The 23,214-nt window shown below is 39.8% G+C and overlaps 1 protein-coding gene across 9 annotated transcripts in view; it reads left to right on the top strand.

Annotated features, from left to right (window-relative positions):
• FGF13 (fibroblast growth factor 13) overlaps positions 1 to 23,214 on the top strand; it is a 614,209-nt gene that overhangs the window by 149,670 nt on the left and 441,325 nt on the right. The window lies entirely within an intron of this gene.

The raw sequence follows: 23,214 nt of genomic DNA, 5'->3' as shown, positions 1-23,214 counted from the left end.
AAGGTTTGGACACCCCTGCTCAAAATTACTGTTATTGTGAAAAGTTAAGCACGATGAAGATTAAATGATCTCTAAAAAGCCTAAAGTTAAAAATGACACATTTCCTTTCTATTGTAGGTGAAAATATATTTTTATATTTTCATTTTTTACATTTTAAAAGTTACAAAAAGGAAAATGGCCCAATGCAAAAATTTGGGGAAGCTTGGAGATTTGTGTGCTCAAATAACTTTGTCCATTGTTTCAGACCTTAATTAGCCTGTTAGGGTTATGCTTTGTTCACGATTATCATTAGGAAAGGCCAGGTGATGCAAATTTCACAGCTTTATAAAAACCCAGTCTCCTCTAACCTTGTGCCAAAAAACCTCAGACATGTGTTCTTCTAGCTAGCTGTCTAGCAATTGTCAAGTTGCCTTTTCCTCAGTTTGAAATGTAATTAAAAATGGCAGTTACCAGGAGCAGTGAAGGTCAACATAAGATCTGGAAGACCAAGCAAAATTTCAGTGAGAGGTGCTCGTAGGATTGCTAGAGAGGCAAATCAGAAACCCCACTTGACTGCAAAAGACCTTCAGAAAGATTTAGCAGACTCTGTCTCTACTCTCAAGAGACATCTACACAAATATGGCCTTCATGGAAGAGTCATCAGAAGAAAACCTCTCCGGTGTCCTCACCATAAAATTCGGGGTCAGAAGTATGCAAAAGAACATCTAAACAAGCCTGATGCATTTTGGAAACAAGTCATGTGAACCAATGGATTAAAATAGAACTCTTTGGCCACCGTGATCAAAGGTATGTGTGGAGAGAAAAGGGCGCAGAATTTCAGGAAAAGAACATCTTGCCAACCATTAAGCTTGGGGGAGTGGATCAATCATGCTTTAGGGTTGTGTTGCAGTCAATGGCACAGGGCACATTTCACTGGTAGAGGGCAGAATAGGTTCAATGAAATTTCAAAAAAGGTTAATAGAGGATGACTTCTACAAATGGAAAGTTATCCTAAACACACGCCAAAATCCACAATAGACTACCACAAAAGGCGCAAGCTGAAGGATTTACTCCTGTGTCCTCACCATAACATTCAGTCAGAAGTATGCAAAGAACATCTAAACAAGCCTGGCACATTTTGGAAACAAGTCCTGTGGACCGATGAGGTTAAAATAGAATTTTTTGGCCACAATGATCAAAGGTACTGTATGTGTGGAGAAAAATGCACACATAATTTCAGAAAAGAACATCTCGCCAACCATTAAACATTGGGGTGGATCAATCATACTTTGGGGTTGTATTGCAGCGAATGACACGGGGAACATTTCACAGGTAAAAGGAAGAATGGATTTAATGAAAGTTAATAAATTCTTCATATAAACAGAACACCATTTGTAAAAAAGCTGAAGTTAAAAAGAGGATGGCTTCTACAAACGGATAATGATCCTAAACGCGTCAAAATCCACAATAGACTATCTAAAAAGGTGCAAGTTGAAGGTTTTAGAGTGGCCCTCACTGTCCACTGATCTGAACATCATCAGAAAATCTGTGGCTAGTCCTCAAAATAGCAGTGCATGAAAGACGACCTAGGAATCTTACAGAACTGGAAGAATTTTCCAGGGAAGAATGGAAAAAATCTATCAAACAAGACTTGAAAGACTCTTGGTTGGCTGCAAGAAGCGTTCACAAGCTGTGATGCTTTCAAAAGGGTGTGCTAGTAGGTACTAACCATGCAGAGTGCCCAAATTTTTGCATTGTCTCCTTTGCTTTTTGTAATTTTTAAATTGTAAAAAAATAACATAAATATATATATATATATATATACACTGTATATATATATATATATATATATATATATATATATATATATTTTTTTTTTTTTTGTGTGTGCCTGAAATACAAAGGAAATGTGTCATCTTTAACTTTAGGCCTTTTAGCAAGATTCCATGCTTTTAGCAATGATTCCAATGCTGTAGATAAGCCCCTGATGCCGGTGGGCTTAGCTCACCTTCGATCTTGGGGGTGACAGGTTCCCTTTAATAAATGTCTTTCTCCATGATGGCAGACAACTACATAGACTCCTATTTGTTTTAGTTTTTTTTTTTTTTTTGCTTCTTTGCTCCTAACATTCTGCATGAAATGATACTCAAATAGATTCAGACGTCCCAGTTCCTTGCAGTCCTTTCCTAAAATCAGCTTGGCTAATAAAGGAGAGAATAGCATAAAATCTTACACTTATAGTGTAGTGAAAGTGCATTAGAATATGACCAATTGCCGTTTTCTCCAGTTTTCAGCACAGCTCCGCTCTTTTTCTGGATCACGCTTCACCGGTTCACACAGCGTCTACTATGTGAAGTGACAGCTGCTTTCTTAATGTAAGTCTTTGAGACTCAGAACGATGCTCGTGCACATGTCCGATTTTTTTCTTCGGACTAAGTCTGAATTTCATCCGATATTTGGATCACACAGCAATGCAAATCAATGAGTCGATGAAAAAAATCGGATTACACTAGAATGACATCTGAGTGCAGTTTGAGATAATGGAGAAGATGGAATAAATCAGATAAATTACGATCATACTCTGACTGAACACTGATTTCAGTTTGAGCAGAGTATGATCAGCATAATTGGACCGATTTTCTCAGATGAGAGAATACACGGTCTTATGACCCTAGCCTTACATTGAGAAAATAACTTACAGTCCACACATAAATAGAGATGAGCGAAGCCGAACTTAAAAGTTTGGTGTTCGTACAGGACAGAACATCGAACATAGACTTTTCCCAGAAGTTTGTTGCAATGTTTGGCGTTCCGGGAGAAGTCCGTTGCAGAGAAAGATTTGGGTTCTGTTTCAAGTTCAGGTAGAGTTCTGGTACCCTAACCAAACTTTGGAATAAAGTTCGGGTTGGGTACCGGAATCCAAACTTCCACGTGTTCTCTCGTCCCTACACATAAACCACGTATGAACAAGTGAGTCTGATGTGAAGCCTGACATGGTTCAGAAGAGCATCGGAGCTGTGCTGGAAACTGGGGAAGACAGCAAACGGTTACACTACACTTCATACAGTACAAAAATATATACATTTTGTTGAAGTGCTTCAGAATTTCTTTTTATCTTACATTCAAATTATACCGCTTTTATCTTAAGGTACTTTCACACATAACGATATCGTTAACGATATCGTTGCTTTTGGTGACGTTGTAACGATATCGTTAAGGAAATCGCTATGTGTGACAGCGACCAACGATCAGGCCCCTGCTGTGCCATCGTTGGTCGCTGAACAAAGTCCAGAACTTTATTTCGTCGCTGGATCTCGCGTGGACATCGCTGGATCGGCGTGTGTGACACCGATCCAGCGATGTCTTCACTGGTAACCAGGGTAAACATCGGGTAACTAAGCGCAGGGCCGCGCTTAGTAACCCGATGTTTACCCTGGTTACCATCCTAAAAGTAAAAAAAACAAACACTACATACTTACCTACCGCTGTCTGTCCCCGGCGCTGTGCTCTGCACTCCTCCTGTACTGGCTGTGAGCATCGGTCAGCCGGAAAGCAGAGCGGTGACGTCACCGCTCTGCTTTCCGGCCGCTGTGCTCACAGCCAGTACAGGAGGAGTGCAGAGAAGCAGAGCGCCGGGGACAGACAGCGGTAGGTAAGTATGTACTGTTTGTTTTTTTTACTTTTAGGATGGTAACCAGGGTAAACATCGGGTTACTAAGCGCGACCCTGCGCTTAGTTACCCGATGTTTACCCTGGTTACCGGCATCGTTGGTCGCTGGAGAGCGGTCTGTGTGACAGCTCTCCAGCGACCAAACAGCGACGCTGCAGCGATCCGGATCGTTGTCGGTATCGCTGCAGCGTCGCTTAATGTGAAGGGGCCTTTAATGGGAGAAGGAAGCTCTTGGTCTCCCTCCCCCAGCAGGAAGTCCCAGCATGAGTTTTCACAACAATGACCAACTAATTTGAATAAGTCAATAAGCGTCCGAGAAGACATAAAATAGTTTCTTAACTATTTTACTATTTTTCTTGATACTTTTCTGCTTGTCTTAATATGAATTATGTCTAAGTTGGGAGCTTGGATGCATTTTCTACTCAAGGAGTTAATGTTGGGCTGATAATGATTCTCAGTTACACATCTTATGCCTACATCTGTGGCTTTGTAATTTAAAGCTGAGGTTAACAAGGACTGGGCCCTGGGGAATACATTGAGGCGGAATCCTCAAACTACAGGATAATGAAAAAGGCTTCTCAGTTTGCACGGAAACACTTTAAACAGTTTGATAGATGCTAACAGGAGGGTAATTTCGTTGCCGGAACATGATTGTAGACTTTTTGAGGTTTTAATTAGACTTGTACTTCTATAATAAACCTTAACAACTAATTTAAAGTTATATTCTGCGTTCTGTATGGTGACGGGGCAGGCATTTCTAATTATCAGATGTACTGCTGCTACATGCAGGGTTTTGACAGAACATGATCTCGCATCTTACCATGTCTGACATTCACTTGCTGCCTGACTAATTTAATTATTTAGGCTACATATTGATTAGGCAAAATGAAGGCAAATGATTTAACCAAATTATGTTTCCTAGAGGGAGTTCCAAGTCAAAAAACACAAAAGTTTCATTTATTTCCTATGTTACTGATCAAGTCCATATATGTTTAATAAATATATATATATATATATATATATATATATATATATATATATATGGTTTACTGTAGGGAAAATATGGTTTATAGTATAAATGCTATTCTAATTTTTATTTCATTAATCAATAGTACATATGAAAATAAGTAACACTGCGATGCATCTTATCAGAGAAATGTTCTTCCTTCTCCTCCTAGACTGATAATTCATTCTCAATTCATAGGTAAAATGTTTACAAATGTGAAGTCATGTTTTGCCATTACTTTCCCATTACTGAGAAAGGAGAGGATGGTTGGGGCTCTTAAAATTCTATGAAGAATTGAAGGGGGAGGAGAAGGAAAGAGCTCGAGGTAGTTAAATACATTCTGCCGCAAGTTCCAAAAAAACATCTGCCATCTCCTATCTTAGTAATGGGAAAGTCTGTGTTCACCGAAGACACATTTTACCCAGAAATTGAAAATTTTGAGAAAGAATAATCAGTTCCGAAGCAGAAAGAAGCTGATCTCTCTGATAAGATATACTACAAAGTTTCTTATTTTCAAGTATAATATTGATTTATGGGGGAAAAAACAAACAAATCCCAACACTAAATCTATTAAAAAATATTTAACCAGCTACCAGTGGTACTATATTCACTGCTATAGGATGTTAATTTTCTGTTCATAAAGCAGTATAATGCAAAAAATTATTACCGGTAGTGATATTTGGTTGTGCCTGTTGTCCATCTATCTTTAGATGTAAGGCTAAATGCACACTGCCTCTGTACACTTAGCCCACAGTGTTCGTTCGGAGCTTTCCTATAACATCACTATAGGCTCCCATTCACTACACAGAGGCAAAATGTACGTTCTTTCAGCCTCCTTCTGGCCGGTATGTGTCTGCATAGCATGTGTTTTATTTTATGGACTGCAAAGAACCCGTATATGCACTTTTTTCTGCATCCATATAAATTAATGTTCATCCATGAAGCCAGAACAGGAGAAGGGATTGGCGGACCAACGGAAGTTCAGGTTCTGGTACTCAACTCAAACTTTATTTCAAAGTTCAGTTAGGTTACCAGAATTGTACCCAAATTTAAACCAGAACCCTAACCCCATTGAAAAGAATGGGGACCCGAATTTTTGAGCTGGAAATTTCTCTCGCTCGGAACTCCGAACTTGCAATGGATTTCCGGGAGATGTCTGTGATCGGCGTTCCGCATCGGAGACTAACTGTCCGGTATGAACCCCGGGCTTTTAAGTCCAGGCTCACTTATCTATAGACAGGAGCCATTCTTTTATTTTCATAAAACTATATAAACTATATAAAAGTTAATAATTGGTCTGCACTCAAAATAAAATGGAGGTGCTGGAGGAGTGGGTCGTAGTCCCGGTATATAGAAATGAATGTCCACTGCACTCTCAGTCGATATATTCACGATACTTTATTGATTGGTACACATCCAAAAAAGCATGAACCAGTTGAAAACCGATCAGCGACAAAATAACGAAGACGTTTCGACCCGTCCCGGGTCTTTATTACAAGGTCATGCAGCGTAATGTAAGAGAGCAATTGAATGACAAAACGAGGTCGAAACGTCTTTCTTATTTTGTCGCTTATCTGTTTTTTGATTTGTACCAATTAATGAAGTATCTTGAACATATTGACTTTGTGCGGTGGACATTCCTTTCTATAAATTCTATGTATGATATTTATCTATGGCATGACTGGGCGCATGTATAGGGAATATTGTGATGGGACAATTAAAAAAAAAAACTAATAAAAAGACATTAAAGTGTAAAAATTATATACCGTGTATATATATATATATATATATATATATATATATATATATGTATATATATTAAAGTGCCAAGGAAAAATGAACTTTGCAAATTGGTAAGTCTTACCCCTCAAATTTGTTCCTTTTGGCATAAGGATTCATCATGTAAAATATGTTGACATTAAATTTAGATTTACCAATTGCTCAAGGCATTTTCCACAATATTGTACACAAAATAACCACTCGGTTTGTCATCATATCTGTAACTGGATATACTATTTATAATTCAAAAAACATAATTATGTATACATTGTACACACATCTGGTATCGCTGCGTTCAGAAACGCCCGATCTATCAAAATATAAAATCAATTCATCTGATCGGTAAACAGCATAACATACCATACATAACGCGGGATATGCATAACGATAAATACTAAACAAAAAGCAGCACCAAAAGAAAACAAAGGGTGCAAAAAATTCTTCCAGGTATGTACCAAACCTCATGCTATAGTCCAAAAAAACGAAGGCAGCACTCCAATAGAAAAAATAAATGTGATTTATTGGCCCTTGTGTGACGTTTCGGTCCAAGATGTGGACCTTTGTCAAGCCAGGTCCACATCTTGGACCGAAACGTTGCACATGGGCCAATAAATCACTTTTTTTTTTTTTTATTGGAGTGCTGCTTTCCTTTTTTTGGACTATATATATATATATATATATATATATATATATATACAGTACATATATATATATAAATTTTTTTATTTCTTTTCCTTAATCGTACGATTGTCGTGTGGAAAACCCTCTTTATAAAAGATGTTTGAAACGACAATTTATTTCCCCCCTTCTGGTGTACGGAAAGATCTATTCTTTTTTGCTCTCTGTATAGTTCTGTTCATTTAAAAACTGAAGCTGAAAACTGACCACTGACCTGAGAGCTGCGAGACATTTGGGTGCAGCGTAGTGTTTGCGGAAACTTTCATGCACTGTGCTCCTTTTATGAGATGAGGCGGGCCTGTGCGAGGTACACAATGTTCTCTTCGATGCCTTGATGCATCTCCTCGGCTGTCATCAGTGGTAATGGGCGATTTTTATGGTGTATGATGAAAAAAGTAATTTGTTTAGGAATAATCATCCCGTTGTGACCTGCCAAGTGTACGGATTTCATTATCTTTCTGCCTTTTTATCCTGCGAGATGCAGAAATAGGTTTCTAGCTGTTCGTCTGTGAATCAGAGCTGTGTATTCAGTGCAACCATCGAAAGTGAACTGTCACAATAATGTAGAAACCGGATCGGGATGAATGCTATTTTTCTATGAACTTTTACTGTTTTTGTATGTTTTTGTATTGTGTCCTGTGCTGCTTAGGCCTTAGTGCTGTGAGCACAGATCGGGTACGACACCATGTGGGATCCCACCTGCATCATGGACACTTGAGCACAACACTCCTATGTGATGTGTCCGTTAAGCTTGTCCATAGAGCCCCATCAGTGCAATACTCTTTTTACTATGAGTTAGGCAAGTACATGTAAGTGTACCTCCAATAAACAAGTGAATTGTTACCAGACAAGCTATTCCATATAATATTATCTAGGTGGTATACTTATTTTTCAGTAGAACCCTATGAATGATGGATGCCACTGCATGGAATATGTTAACATATACACATACAGCCTTGATATACTCCCTTGTAGTTGTGTATCAGGCCTTAATGCAAATCCATATAGCTCAGATTTTATGTCAAAATCATAGAAACTGCCAAACACATCTTATTATGGAGCAGGGACTCCATGTGCCTCCGCACAACCCTAGGTTGAAGCCTAGGCTACATGGAAAATTCACCTGGCACAACATAGGTCTTAATTTGCAGCTCCAAAATCAATCTTAAAGGCTATGGATACCTTTGGCATGATTTCTACTTATGTTGTCTGTCCACAATCTTCCTTCTATCATTCATTTTCAGACCCCATGATGTGCAGTTTGCAGCCTAATCAAAGTTAAGGATTTCCTATAGCGGGAGTTGTCCTCTCTGCAATACATGTGAGGTCTGAGTGTATCCATGGTGCAGCTGTTTTCATGAGCTCTTATATTAGCTCAGCTTCTATCCTGCACCTATTTCCTCCCCATCTGCTTATCTGTAGCCTGTATCTTCTTTTCTCCATAAAACTTTAGATAATTTATTTATCTCTCCAAAGCCGACCTATGTGCAACCACATCTCAGCTGCTATCTCTAACAATGAGAGAAGGGACGAGGAAGCAGAGGAAACAGGGTCTTTTTTTGCAGATCACTCATCTAGTTGAGGGATACACAGACAATATACTGTACAATAGAAAAAGATTCTATGGAAAGCTGTAAATATCCTTTAACTAGTTCAAGACCGGACCTTGTATCCTTGTTCCTGTTTTATTTTTTTTTCCAAACAAGTGGTTTACAGAGTTATAAATTTGTCTCAGGTTCAGATATTAGTCATTTTTGTGTCTTTTGTTCGTGATACATGGGGCTTCATTTTTATGTCCTTGTCATATTTGCTACTTTTCTTTTTTTCCCCTAATACCTGGCTATACAGTATTGGTGGAAAACTAAAGGACATAAGTGTCTTCTCCCATATTTTTAATTAAAACAAACATTTACTAAAATACTTTTAAAAATGTGTTACCTATTCTCTAACAATTTTTTTTTATATATTAGACATTTTTTTTTAACATTTGGATTGACGGTGGCATTGCTTAATTTATTTTGTACCTGTAATTTTTTTCATTTAGTGTACACATTGTGCTCACAATAAGGTCATAAAAAATCCTTGAGGGGGGACATTTCAATATTGACATACCTTTATTTTTATCTTAACTCTCCTGTAACTAGGGCTGGTATTTTAGCCCCAGTTACAAGGGAAATACAGCCACAGAGTAGAGCTGTCTGCATCTCCTATGACCCAGAAGATCCTGCTCCCTCACTATACATAGTGATCACAAGAACGCTCTGTATGGAGGAGGAAGTGGTAACGCTTCCCATTACTGCATATGCTGCACTACTTTAGCACTGTGTATACTGCAATTCAGAAGACACAGGTGGTTATAAACCATCTCTGCCTTCTCTATGTAGAATCCAGCTGTCTCTAAAATCTGGATCTATGCTCCCACAGCTACACAATAGAGTGTAACTGTGCAACTATGCAGTGATGTTTTAAAATGAGTAGAAGTCAGACCACATGGACGTGTAAAGCCAATGGGTGGTCCTGAAACAGTTTAGAACACATGGATTCCAGAAACCGTAATCAACCAACATTCTATGGCATTAAGTTGAGCAATTAGTTGCTTACATATACAGTAATGGATGAAATTACAAGTAAATGTAAAAAGTACACATATAATTATTCCACTTCAGCATTACGTATGGCATTTTTTCAGTTCTATCGATATTATAAATGGGAAATGTTACGATTTGCATTGCCACAAATCTCAAGTTAGCTGGAAACTAAATGGAAATAAATTCTGAATTTCAGAAAATGAATTTGTCCATAGGCTTTTAGCTTTCAGAAAAAAATTGGTCACACATATTTCAAGATTAGGCCACTTTAAATTTTCTCTACCAGATTATGAGATAGAATATAAATTATTTACTTTATCTGCAGCTAGAGGTTATTTCATCGATTGTGCACTGAATGTATAAGTGAGCGAAAGTAATAATCCAGGTGATACTGTTAAAATGGAAGAATTTTTACGAATATATACGACTCTCTGATGTCAACCAATTTATTTGGCCAAATGACTAGACATATGGAAAAGGCAAATAACTGAACCTTAAAGAAATATTGGGCAAAAAGTTTATCGTGCATTTTTTTAAAGATATGTTAGAACAAATTAACTAGAATATGGAACGATTGCCTCATTATTGTCCATATTAAAACAGTCACCAGTCAAAAGTCTATTGAAGATGAAAGTGCATTTATTGAATATATTGGGTATGAAGTGAGGCTTGTTGGGGCATTTTGCAATTCGAGATGGAAAACCTGACATTGGAAAACCATGCAAAATTTTCTTGAGAGTCAAGCACTCAGACAATTTTACTCTACGTCATCTCAGATCCCCAGAGTGGGGTATGATGCTTTTGAAGTAGGGGCAGAGTACTATTGGTGCCAGCTGTTCAGCCACGCAGGAGCCCGAGAGGCAAGAAAGTCGAATTTTGGATTATGGTGAGATACTGGACAGCAAATGGCCTACATACGGTTCTTGCACAGGAGCCATCTTCTGTCGGTGTCCTCTCCTGATCTGGGTCCATGTTTGCCGTCATTCCATTTCCAATGAGAATCAGTTGGTGAGGGGTTCATGGCATTGGCCAACAATAAATTAAAATTAAATGTGAACCAATGACAGAAAAGAGTAAACTAGCTGGCTCTGGTGCCCATCAGACAAGGTGGAACCTGTAAAAGAGCTTGGGCAAAGTGAAGTCCTTCTTGCTTCTTAAATTAAAGGAGGGGCTGTCCTTCTAAAAGATAACCCTTTTTTAGTCTTCCTGCAATAAATTTAGGTTGAAATGCTTTTTTTTCAGGCAGGTATGTGTGCTAAGTAGGGATGAGCGGACCTGTGGAAGTTTGGGTTCTGGTACCCGACCTAAACTTGAGTCCAAAGTCCAACTCTAGCTTTTCATAATGCACAATTCCACCTACTTTGGAGGTAAAAGTGGTCCCCCTTATCTCTTGTTCCCCTTTGGGGCTGCACAGGTCGCACCATTGGTACATCCGCCCCTGCAACATAAATCCGTTTAATTTGGACCTAACTGAACGTCCTCATTACTTGTGTTATGAATAAAAATGTCCTCACATTTCTCACCGACATATGATCAAAGTATTGGACTCTCCAAATTTCTAGATTATCCATTTTAAGCTTCCTTATTGTCAGAGACATTACACGATTGGACAAAGTGGAACAATTTAAAAAAAGAAACGAGATAATACGCAGGTATAGGAACAAGTCCCAAAAAATGAGACAAGATGAGAGAAATGTCCAATCCGGGCCAAGCTGATTAAATGCAAATATTCTCTGTTTCTCCATCACAGAAAATGGCTTATAGTTAATACCTCATATTAGATGTTGGTACTTCAAAGTACAGGGATATACATATTTAATATTTAGAATGATCTACATTGCAAAAGTATTATTGCCTGTTCTGGCTTATGATGAAGGTAAAATCTAAGAAAAAAAGTTTTGTTGAAGATATGTGGTGCAATAAAAGAAAGAGATTTATTTTAAAGAGAATCTTTCACCCCTGGATGAATTTAAGCTATTCCTATGGGCATACAGGTAATAAAATGGTTAAACCAGTCTTACCTGTCCTCTCTTCTTTATAATGGCACCATCCTCCCATGTACGTCACCCTGACCTGTGACGTGCAGTTTGCGGCATTGTAATCCCGTGCATGTGCCATCCATTCCTTGGGCAGAGTCTTTATCGATCTTCTGTGTATGCACTGGCGAGTCACACGACCATATTTTCCGTCCAAGTACTATTCATTAAGAAGCAGACCGTGCCTACACCAATGTTATTCAGTGGGGCAGTGCAGATGAGTGATTTTTTTTTTCATTGACTGAATCTGTGTGTGAAAAAAGGGCAGCATGTACGAGTTTCTTCCATAAGTTGGATGAGACTCGCTAATTCTATGGGTGCGTGAAAAAATTCAGATGCCATTCGGAGACACAGTATAACGTGATTTTTACTGATACATTGCAATTCTTTTATGGTAGTTATTTTTAAAGATTGAGTGAAATTACTACATATTAAAAAATAATAAGCTAATAACAAAAGGCAGAAGAGAAGATCTAACCCCAGTGACTAACATAGTGTTTTTCACTTTGGAACAATTTACATGGGGTCTATTAATATTTTTGTCTTTACAGTTTTCCTAGCCATAACAAAGGCTAGGGTTAGGAATAGGACTATGGTTTAGGTTAAGTTTAGGGTGAAATGTATGGCTAGTAGGCGTGAGCGAAACGGATCGAACAGATTCAAAAGTCGCCGACTTTCGGCAAAGTCGGGTTTCATGAAACCCGACCCGATCCTAGTGTGGGATCAGCCATGCGGTCGGCGATCTTCGCACCAAAGTCGCATTTCGTATGACGCGTTTAGCGCCATTTTTTCAGCCAATGAAGGAGCGTGGGCAGAGTGATGACATAGGTCTTAGGGGTGTGCCTATCGCCATCTTATCGCTTGTGTGCTGTAGTAGCGATTTGCAATGTGTAACACCAGCTTTTCGGTGCAGGGATGGAGGGGAGAGAGAGAGAGAATATTTTTACCATTGACTTGCATTGGGTTTCGTGTTTCGGTCGAACCCCGACTTTTCGCGATAATCGGCCGATTTCACTCGACTCGACTTTTGAGAAAGTCGGGTTTCGCGAAACCCGGCTCGATCATAAAACAGTAAAAGTCGCTCAACCCTAATGGCTAGGTTAGGGTGAGGAATTGGACTATGGTTTGAATTAAGGTTAGAGTTAGGCGTATGGCTAGGTTAAGTTTAGGATTAGAAATAGGACTAGAGTTTTAGTTAGGGCTAGGGTTAGGCCTTTGGTAGGGTCCGGGTAATGTCATAAAATAGTTACCGTACATAGGAAACTAAATGGTCTTGAAAATGATTAATAACTTCTACTGTAAAAAAGAAGATTGCATACAGGTGACAAGTGAGGAAAAATCATCCCAATTTTTAGGATGAAACTCTTATGAGTTTTTATACTCTCATATGAACCATGGCCTAAGTCTCATCTGATTTTTACAGCAGTGCAAATCTTAGTATTATATATTAGAATTTTGCATCCAGTAATTCACTGCTGACCTAATGCTGTAAAAGTTTATGTCTATAGACCATCTAACATACCCAAATCTTGAAATATTAGTCCAAAATGATTGTTTTGGATTTCTGCCTAATATATCCACTGGTTCAATATTTTATTTGCTTGGACTTACTAACCTAATAAATCTATAATGCATGATGTTAGGAGATATTATAAGTAGAGTATTTCTGAGTTTTTTTCCATTGTTTTGGAAGGTTAATTCAAGTGTAAGCGTAACAATATGTAGGTACTAAGGAATCTGATAGCGTGGGATAAAACCAGTCTGAGAGCAAAGCTGCAGTAAATGATGTATTTAAACAAAACAGAAAAGCAAACAGAACTAACACAGATATTCCTGCAATTGTAACAAGGTGCTCAGCACAATATGGTAAATCACAGCAATGAATAGCGGGACGCGACCGCTAATATGAACCAGTCCAGCAAGGATATGACGAGGGGGCAAACAAGATACTTGACAAGGAGGTCCAGTAGGTTATTAGTGGAAATGCACACAGTACTTAAATTCAGGAATCCAGCAGAAGTGAAGAAGAAATGCACACAGAACTTAAATAAGGAAGTCCAGCAAAACTTGATCCCACGTGCGCGCAGCACTGGTTTGTGGAAGTTTAATAATATGCAGGTGGTGCGTTGAGCATGAAGTCCTGGTGAAAGAGGATGAAGGGAAAAAGAGGGAGAGCGCTATCTAAGCGTAGTAGATGAGTAAAAACTCTCTTGGCAAGAAAAGCAACACTAGATTCTTGCTCACCTGGTGTGGTTGTGCAAAGAGGCACAACACTGGGAAATGTTTAGCAAACAAGGGAAATCCTTCCACAGGTGTGCTGCCCGTCACAGCAGTTCCAGAGGTGAGATGCAGCTGAAAGGGGCGAGGCAGACCACCGAGTAGTGAGCAGCTGAAGCAGGGAGTTCACCAGACCACAGGCAGAAGCTCAGGAGCCAGCAACACAAAATACTCAGGCACAGAACATCACATGCCTCGGACTTAAATAATCAGGACAGACAGGAAGTTCCATGACAGGGTGAGATCCAAGACTCCATCTTGGATCAGGGCGAACAGGAACAAGGGAAGACTGGAATCCTTACAGTAAGATTGTAATGTCTCCTGTAGTGATGCTTACCTGGCCTTAGGTTTCGTGAGGGCATGCCACCAGCTTTCCTGTGGTTCCACAGATCAGTCATCCAGCTACACAGGAAGTCCTGTCGAGACTTATTATATTTCCTGCTAAATAAATGACATTCAATTATGTTTTCTTAACAGTACCTGTGAATAAGCTTGTCACTGAAGGTCTGCGTTATGCAGAGGATAAAGGAATCTTTGCGCATAGAGCAAATATTGTTATACTGCATTGTACAGCCTTATGCTCACATATCTTCAGCTCTCAGGCTTGGTTCTCTTTGTCTCTTTATATAATTGTAAGGAAGCTTCTAGCACAATTGCAATGTTTTCACACAAAATCCATTGCAAAACTGCAAATGTCTCTTCCACTATTGCCAGAGATGATTTGAGTTGGGCCTGCTTGATAGGAAGACTACATTCTGTGTTCCTCTAGAGTGGGCTTTAAGGCCATTGGCTTTAATGTCAGATTGGTTGGGAGTGATGGAACCCAAGTATTGGTTCATTGCACCTGACTGAAGTTTAGGTAAAGACTGAGACTTAAGAAACCTGCCAAAGGCCACCAGTTGAAACCAACCAGTAGAGAGCCACCAGGGCCATCAAGTGGGGTTCAACTTTTTGGTACCATATGAATAGTGTTTCTCCAGAATATCTTGTCATATGTTTGAGTTTTATGGCTTCTTGATGATACAGTTGTGTCCCACTTTATCTAAACATTTTATCTCTGAGTTTCAGTTTACATCTTTTTTGGAGCTTCCAGTATTCAGATCTGGGCAAGTATGCAAAACACAACAACTCAGTTTGTTAGGCTATCTTATGCAGTAGATTGTTGGGTCCAATGATAGTTTGTGAGGGCGCAGCACTGGTGTTGATTTTATTGCTTGTGATAGAGCAGAACAATAGAATAAAAATGTACTAATGTGTACAGGGTCTAAGCCTGACATATCCTCAGGTGTATGGTTTGAGACATTAAGCAGGTGAAAATAAGATATGATACTGATACGTGCCTCAACAGATACATCTGCTCACCGCCCATAACATTAGAAAAGTATCCGTGACTGGTTTCTGTCCAGTGGGGGGGTCATCGTCTTCATCTTTAAAGGGAACCTGTCACCCCCCCTCAGGCGTTTGTAACTAAAAGAGCCACCTTGTGCAGCACAAATGCTACATTCTGACAAGGTGGCTCTTTAGTTACAAACGCCTGCACACACTGAAATAAACACTTATAAAATTTGCCCCCACATACCCTGAATCCGTCTGGTAGGTGGGTCTTTCCTTTTTAATTAGATGCAGCACAGCCGTCACTCCAGAGCTGTGCGCGCCGGGCGCCGCCTCCTCTTCCTGCATTATCGTTCCTGGCGCCTGCGCTGTAAGTTTTTTTTCCAGGCATGCGCAGTTGCGCTGCCCTTCGTACTTACAGCACAGGCGCCAGGAACTATAATGCAGGAAGAGGTGGCTGCGCCCGGCTCGCACAGCTCTGGAGTGACGGCTATGCTGCGTCTAATTAGAAAGGAAAGACCGGCCTCCCGGACGGATTCAGGGTATGTTGGAGCAAATTTTATAAGTATTTATTTCTGCGTGTGCAGGCATTTGTAACTAAAGAGCCACCTTGTCAGAATGCAGCATTAGTGCTGCACAAGGTGGCTCTTTTAGTTACAAATGCCTGAGGGGGGTGACAGGTTCCCTTTAATCCATAACTAGCTAGAGCAGGGGTCCCCAACCTGTAGCTCGGGAGCCACATGTGGCTCGCGAGCCTGTGATGTGTGGCTCGCGGCTGCCTGCCAGCTTGCTGCATTAGCACCGGGTGAAAATAACTATTAAGATCAGATCTCTAAAAGGTGACTTGTGTGTAGCCCTGTACAGAAGAGCAGATCTGAATGGGGGTGAGATAGGAAACCGTGGAGCTTGGCATACTGCCTTGATGTGATTTCAGTGGAAAAGCTTTGGTTGTCATACCAGTAATGGAGGCTCTCGGTAACACTACTGTGAGTGGGGAAGAAGCTGGTTGTGGCTCGCGACCCTCTCTCAGAGCTGAACGTGGCTCACGACCCTCTTTTCACAGCTGGATGTGGCTCTCGAGGTCAGAAAGGTTGGGGACCTCTGAGTTAGAGGATGACGTTATATTAACACATCAAGTCTTATGGGAACATGTCTATAAAGATTAAGTTGGTTCTTTGCTATTTAAGTGGAAGTATAGAAGTATAGGCTTCAAGGACTGACTAATCTTCTGTGAATCCTATCAGATTGGGAATGTATCTATGGGTTGTTAGAGAGCATTAATATAGAAGAAAAGTGCAGCACAAATATATACAAGCGGGGTTTAAAGGGGGTTGTCCAGTGAATCCATAAAATTGTGCAAGATTTGTTGATTGGTGGGTGTCCAGCAGCTAGGATCTACATATATTGGAAGAATGGTGAATTTTTATCCCTGACAGGACACTTTTATCACCATTACAAATAGAGCGGCAGATCAGACACTTCGTCTCTATGAGGCTACAGGAAAAAGCAGAGTGCAGCGCTCAACAGCCCCATAGGAAATAAATGTAATGGCAGTCAGGCATGTATGCTACAGCTCCATTCTAATGGGGATAAGTTTCCCGCTCTGTCAATTGGTGGGGGTCCTAGCAGTCATAACCTGGTCAAGCAACAAGTTTTGACTTATCTTGTAGGTCATAACTGTTCTGTATGTTAGAGGCCACAGGCTCAAAGAGGCAACCTCTGACAGAACTTGGTGCAAGCCACTCCACCTGGCCGATTCCAGAGGAACCTGGACTTTCACCCTTTAACTTCTGAACAGGAATCTGGTGTTAAAACAGGGTCCACTGGATTACTTCAATGGAAGAGCTGCTCTTCGAAGAAGAGAACCAGAGGCAAGAGAATAGTTGGGTAGTCGGGTCAGAATACGATGGTCAGTGTAGGGACAAAATCGCAAAGAAGGAGAATAGTCAAAGAACAAGCAGAGGTCAAAAGACAGGACTGGGAGAACTGCAAGCAAAGTTCTACAGAAGCAAGACAGAATAGAACTGGCAGTAGACAGCAGGATTTCAGGAGGTTAGAAAGCTTGAAGCTCCACCCACTCATGTTATTTTTTCCTTCTCCTTTCCTATTGAATTCCATATGAATTCTATATGAATTAAACATAAAAAGAAAAGCTGTACATAGAGATGCAGCTATGCCCATGAGCCCGAAGTTACAGGACACTGTATGATAAATATATCTAATTAATGACATTTGCTCACCTGTTGGAGGAAGTTTCACTGCCCGTGCAACAGCATTTTTTTTGCGCATGAAGGTTACTGCACATTCTAAACTTTTTTTTTGTAACTTGATTTTTCGCTTGAATGAATGTTACATCCAATTCTCCTTTTCTTGAAGGTATCTGAAGTCATTTGAAGCAAATACGGTAGTTTAAAAATGACATCTCTGTACCAGGTTTTGATAACGATGCATTTACACCAGGATAGGGCCATTCGCTCCATTGCCAGGTCTCATTAGCATCATCTCTTTATAGTTGTGTAAAGTTCAGTCGGCAGGAAAGGCTTTCACAGAAATAATTGGTAGAAATGACTCAAGTAGAAATCAACATTTGCCGTCCTTGTCATGTTCCTCGCTGCCGAGTGGTCGTAAACCTAAGCCTAATACTTCAATGAAGTTATTTCTGTGCTGCCCAGAGCATGGATTCATGTTGTCGGCATTATTTCTTACTGATTCTTTGGATTGCATTATATGTTTGATTAGAGATGATAAAAACATGAAATGGTATTGTTGTATTTCTATGTCTCGGCTATTTGTTTCATCGTCTAAACAAAAGAATATAATTGGGGACACTGGCACAATATTTAGATGTAGGATCTTGAATATCAAAATGTTGTCTTTTCTTTTGGTACTAAATTAAATATAAGGAGGGAAAATTATTAAATGGCAGGTTTAAAAAAGTAAAAAAATGTTAACACTTGTGTTTTTTGTGCAAATATTTCCAGATTTTTTTTTTTTTAAAGTGGTTGGGTCTTAGCAGCAGGACGCTTGATCTGCCAAAGTTGCTACAATTTATGGCAAAATTGTAGTGAGTGGTAGCTTCAATCAATGCCAGCCTGTAGCCGGGGTAAATTAAAGAGACCTATGCTTCCTAATAAATTTTTCCCTTGTTATTCCAGTGCTCTTTCATTAAAAAAGCTTGTCCTGTCTTTTGAGAAAAGTATTCAGTCACTCCTTGTGATTGCAGACTTGCAGACAATTCTTACTGCTTGCTGCTTGCACAAGACTTGCTGTCTGGCTTCTCCAGGCTTAACGGAGTGTAAGTGGTCTTGTGCCAACTAGACGTGCTCAACCTCGCTCAGTACAAGTAAATTGCAGCTTGGGAGCATGACTTGTCGGGATGTGTCTGTAAGTATGAAAATTGTATACTCGCCATCATGTGACCACTCATCGAAAACCCAGGAGAATCCTTATAGCATGTGGTGCACACACTCTAAGGCTAGGTTCCCATTGCGTTAATGGGACCGCGCTAACGGACAGCGTTGCACGGCGAAATTAACGCCATGCAATGCGTCCGTTAGCGCGCCCATTAACAGCAATGGGGACGCGCATCACTAGCGCGTGCCATTTTCTAGCGCGTGCCATTTTCGGCACGCGCTAGCGATGTGCCTGTGTTTTGTGGCGCGCCGCAGACGCTGCTTGCAGCGGCGGAGGCGCGCCCGCGGTCCGTTCCCCGCTCTCGCAGATCGGAGGTGATCGCCGCTCAGCTGCATTCACTACAATTTATAAAAGCTGCAATACCAGACAAAGCCTGTGGAAAAGGGTGGTGCTGTTTCTGTAAAAATAGAAGTCCCTTTTAAATCCTTTAAATTTTTGTAGCTTTTTTATATACTTTTATACTTTTATGCTTGCTAATAACCAAGAAAAATTATCTTTCACAATTGGTGCAGAATCCAACCAGAGGAGCAGCACTTTTAGACCTAATACTATCTAATAGACCTGACAGAATAACAAATCTGCAGGTGGTCGGGCATCTAGGAAATAGCGACCACAATATTGTACAGTTTCACCTGTCTTTCACTAGGGGGACTTGTCAGGGAGTCACAAAAACACTGAACTTTAGGAAGGCAAAGTTTGACCAGCTTAGAGATGCCCTTAATCTGGTAGACTGGGACAATATCCTCAGAAATGAGAATACAGATAATAAATGGGAAATGTTTAAGAACATCCTAAATAGGCAGTGTAAGCGGTTTATACCTTGTGGGAATAAAAGGACTAGAAATAGGAAAAACCCAATGTGGCTAAACAAAGAAGTAAGACAGGCAATTAACAGTAAAAAGAAAGCATTTGCACTACTAAAGCAGGATGGCACCATTGAAGCTCTAAAAAACTATAGGGAGAAAAATACTTTATCTAAAAAACTAATTAAAGCTGCCAAAAAGGAAACAGAGAAGCACATTGCTAAGGAGAGTAAAACTAATCCCAAACTGTTCTTCAACTATATCAATAGTAAAAGAATAAAAACTGAAAATGTAGGCCCCTTAAAAAATAGTGAGGAAAGAATGGTTGTAGATGACGAGGAAAAAGCTAACATATTAAACACCTTCTTCTCCACGGTATTCACGGTGGAAAATGAAATGCTAGGTGAAATCCCAAGAAACAATGAAAACCCTATATTAAGGGTCACCAATCTAACCCAAGAAGAGGTGCGAAACCGGCTAAATAAGATTAAAATAGATAAATCTCTGGGTCCGGATGGCATACACCCACGAGTACTAAGAGAACTAAGTAATGTAATAGATAAACCATTATTTCTTATTTTTAGGGACTCTATAGCGACAGGGTCTGTTCCGCAGGATTGGCGCATAGCAAATGTGGTGCCAATATTCAAAAAGGGCTCTAAAAGTGAACCTGGAAATTATAGGCCAGTAAGTCTAACCTCTATTGTTGGTAAAATATTTGAAGGGTTTCTGAGGGATGTTATTCTGGATTATCTCAAAGAGAATAACTGTGTAACTCCATATCAGCATGGGTTTATGAGAAATCGCTCCTGTCAAACCAATCTAATCAGTTTTTATGAAGAGGTAAGCTATAGGCTGGACCACGGTGAGTCATTGGACGTGGTATATCTCGATTTTTCCAAAGCGTTTGATACCGTGCCGCACAAGAGGTTGGTACACAAAATGAGAATGCTTGGTCTGGGGGAAATTGTGTGTAAATGGGTTAGTAACTGGCTTAGTGATAGAAAGCAGAGGGTGGTTATAAATGGTATAGTCTTTAACTGGGTCGCTGTGACCAGTGGGGTACCGCAGGGGTCAGTATTGGGACCTGTTCTCTTCAACATATTCATTAATGATCTGGTAGAAGGTTTACACAGTAAAATATCGATATTTGCAGATGATACAAAACTATGTAAAGCAGTTAATACAAGAGAAGATAGTATTCTGCTACAGATGGATCTGGATAAGTTGGAAACTTGGGCTGAAAGGTGGCAGATGAGGTTTAACAATGATAAATGTAAGGTTATACACATGGGAAGAAGGAATCAATGTCACCATTACACACTGAATGGGAAACCACTGGGTAAATCTGACAGGGAGAAGGACTTGGGGATCCTAGTTAATGATAAACTTACCTGGAGCAGCCAGTGCCAGGCAGCAGCTGCCAAGGCAAACAGGATCATGGGGTGCATTAAAAGAGGTCTGGATACACATGATGAGAGCATTATACTGCCTCTGTACAAATCCCTAGTTAGACCGCACATGGAGTACTGTGTCCAGTTTTGGGCACCGGTGCTCAGGAAGGATATAATGGAACTAGAGAGAGTACAAAGGAGGGCAACAAAATTAATAAAGGAGATGGGAGAACTACAATACCCAGATAGATTAGCGAAATTAGGATTATTTAGTCTAGAAAAAAGACGACTGAGGGGCGATCTAATAACCATGTATAAGTATATAAGGGGACAATACAAATATCTCGCTGAGGATCTGTTTATACCAAGGAAGGTGATGGGCACAAGGGGGCATTCTTTGCGTCTGGAGGAGAGAAGGTTTTTCCACCAACATAGAAGAGGATTCTTTACTGTTAGGGCAGTGAGAATCTGGAATTGCTTGCCTGAGGAGGTGGTGATGGCGAACTCAGTCGAGGGGTTCAAGAGAGGCCTGGATGTCTTCCTGGAGCAGAACAATATTGTATCATACAATTATTAGGTTCTGTAGAAGGACGTAGATCTGGGGATTTATTATGATGGAATATAGGCTGAACTGGATGGACAAATGTCTTTTTTCGGCCTTACTAACTATGTTACTATGTTACTATGTAGATCTGCGAGAGCGGGGACGTTTAACGCGACCCCTTTATATCACATTGCGTTAGCGCAATCCGCTAGCGCTAGGCGCTAAACGGATTGCACTAACGCAATCTGAACCTAGCCTAAGGATTCAGAAGCCTGCAGTCACATAGCGTGACTGCAGAATTTTATTAAAAGACTTGACAACTCTTAGGGTATGTGCCCACGTCAGGATTTCTTGCAGAAATTTTCCTGACAAAAACTTGACATTTCTGCCAGAAATCCGCATGCATTTTTACCGCGATTTTACTGCGTTTTTGATGCGTTTCTGACACTTTTTTGTGCGTTTTTTTGTGCATTTTTCCCAAATGCATGGAATAGCGGGGAAAAACGCAGAAAATCCGCAAAATTATTGAACATGCTGCTTTTTTTCCACAAAAAAAAACGCTTCAATGTGCACAAAACATGCAGATTGCATTCTAAATGATAGGATGCATAATGTATGCGTTTTTCATGAGTTTTTATAGCGTTTTTACCACGAAAAACGCGAAAAAAAACCTGAACGTGTGCACATAGCCTTAAAGGAGCTTTTCACTACTTTCCCCCAGTCTTTTAAGCCCACCTTGTATCTCACTGCATACGTGCATCAAGTCCATATCACGACCTCATATAACAAGTGGTTTTTACTGATGATTCAACACTGATTTGTTCAACATAATGAGCATGACAGGCATTTAAAAACCCACAGAATCAGCCTTTTCAATATCCATTTACATGTATCCAACTGTAAATCACTGTAGATTTGTGCTAAAGAGTCAAATATGTTGATCTGTAATTTAACCCTTTTTAGTTGTGGAGTATATGGGTGCTTTACTTGTTTAGATAGATAGAATTTTGTTTTATTTTTGCTCTCCACATTCATTGCTATGGCAGCCATTATGTTGATAATTGTGTAACTACAAATCTAAATTGTCTTTTGTTTTTTTTTTTTGTTTGTTTTTTCTCATAGACAATTTGTATGATTTTAGGCACCATACACATAAGGGTTAAATGGATATTGGCTTTGATTACATGTTAAATGCAAAAAATAAGCAAACATGCCATTTTAATTCCTTTTAGCCAGTTAGCAATCACTGTAAATGACGCTTTCACTGCGCTGTGACGATTGTCATGATTTTGCAAATATCAAATCTAACACTATCCTTTCTGGTTTCTCAACAATGATTGAACTAACTGTATAAAAATAAAGAAGAGGAGAAAATTTTTGCACTTTTTGGGCTGAGAAATTAACCCTATAAAAAACAGTTTCGGTTGTATCTCACTGTTTGTGGTTCTGCCTCTCATGCATCCTGTTCTTGGTTTAGACCTGGGGAAACTAGGTGAAGTAAAGCAATTAATAAATGGTTAATACAGTAATGAAATGTAGGAGTCCCCTCTCCCTATTACAATGAACTACATGGGTCAGATGAATTTGCATACGGGGCTCTCTTCGGTAGTTTATTCTTGTGTCCTAGGAGGCAGAAACTGATCATAATACAAATGAAAGATTATCTGTTGACACAAACATTTTCCTGAGTGCAGATTCTGGCCAGGTGTTATGA

The sequence above is a fragment of the Ranitomeya imitator genome, chromosome 2 (assembly GCF_032444005.1).
Source record: "Ranitomeya imitator isolate aRanImi1 chromosome 2, aRanImi1.pri, whole genome shotgun sequence".
NCBI lineage: Eukaryota > Metazoa > Chordata > Amphibia > Anura > Dendrobatidae > Ranitomeya > Ranitomeya imitator.
This window is presented reverse-complemented; position numbering and strand designations above follow the sequence as displayed.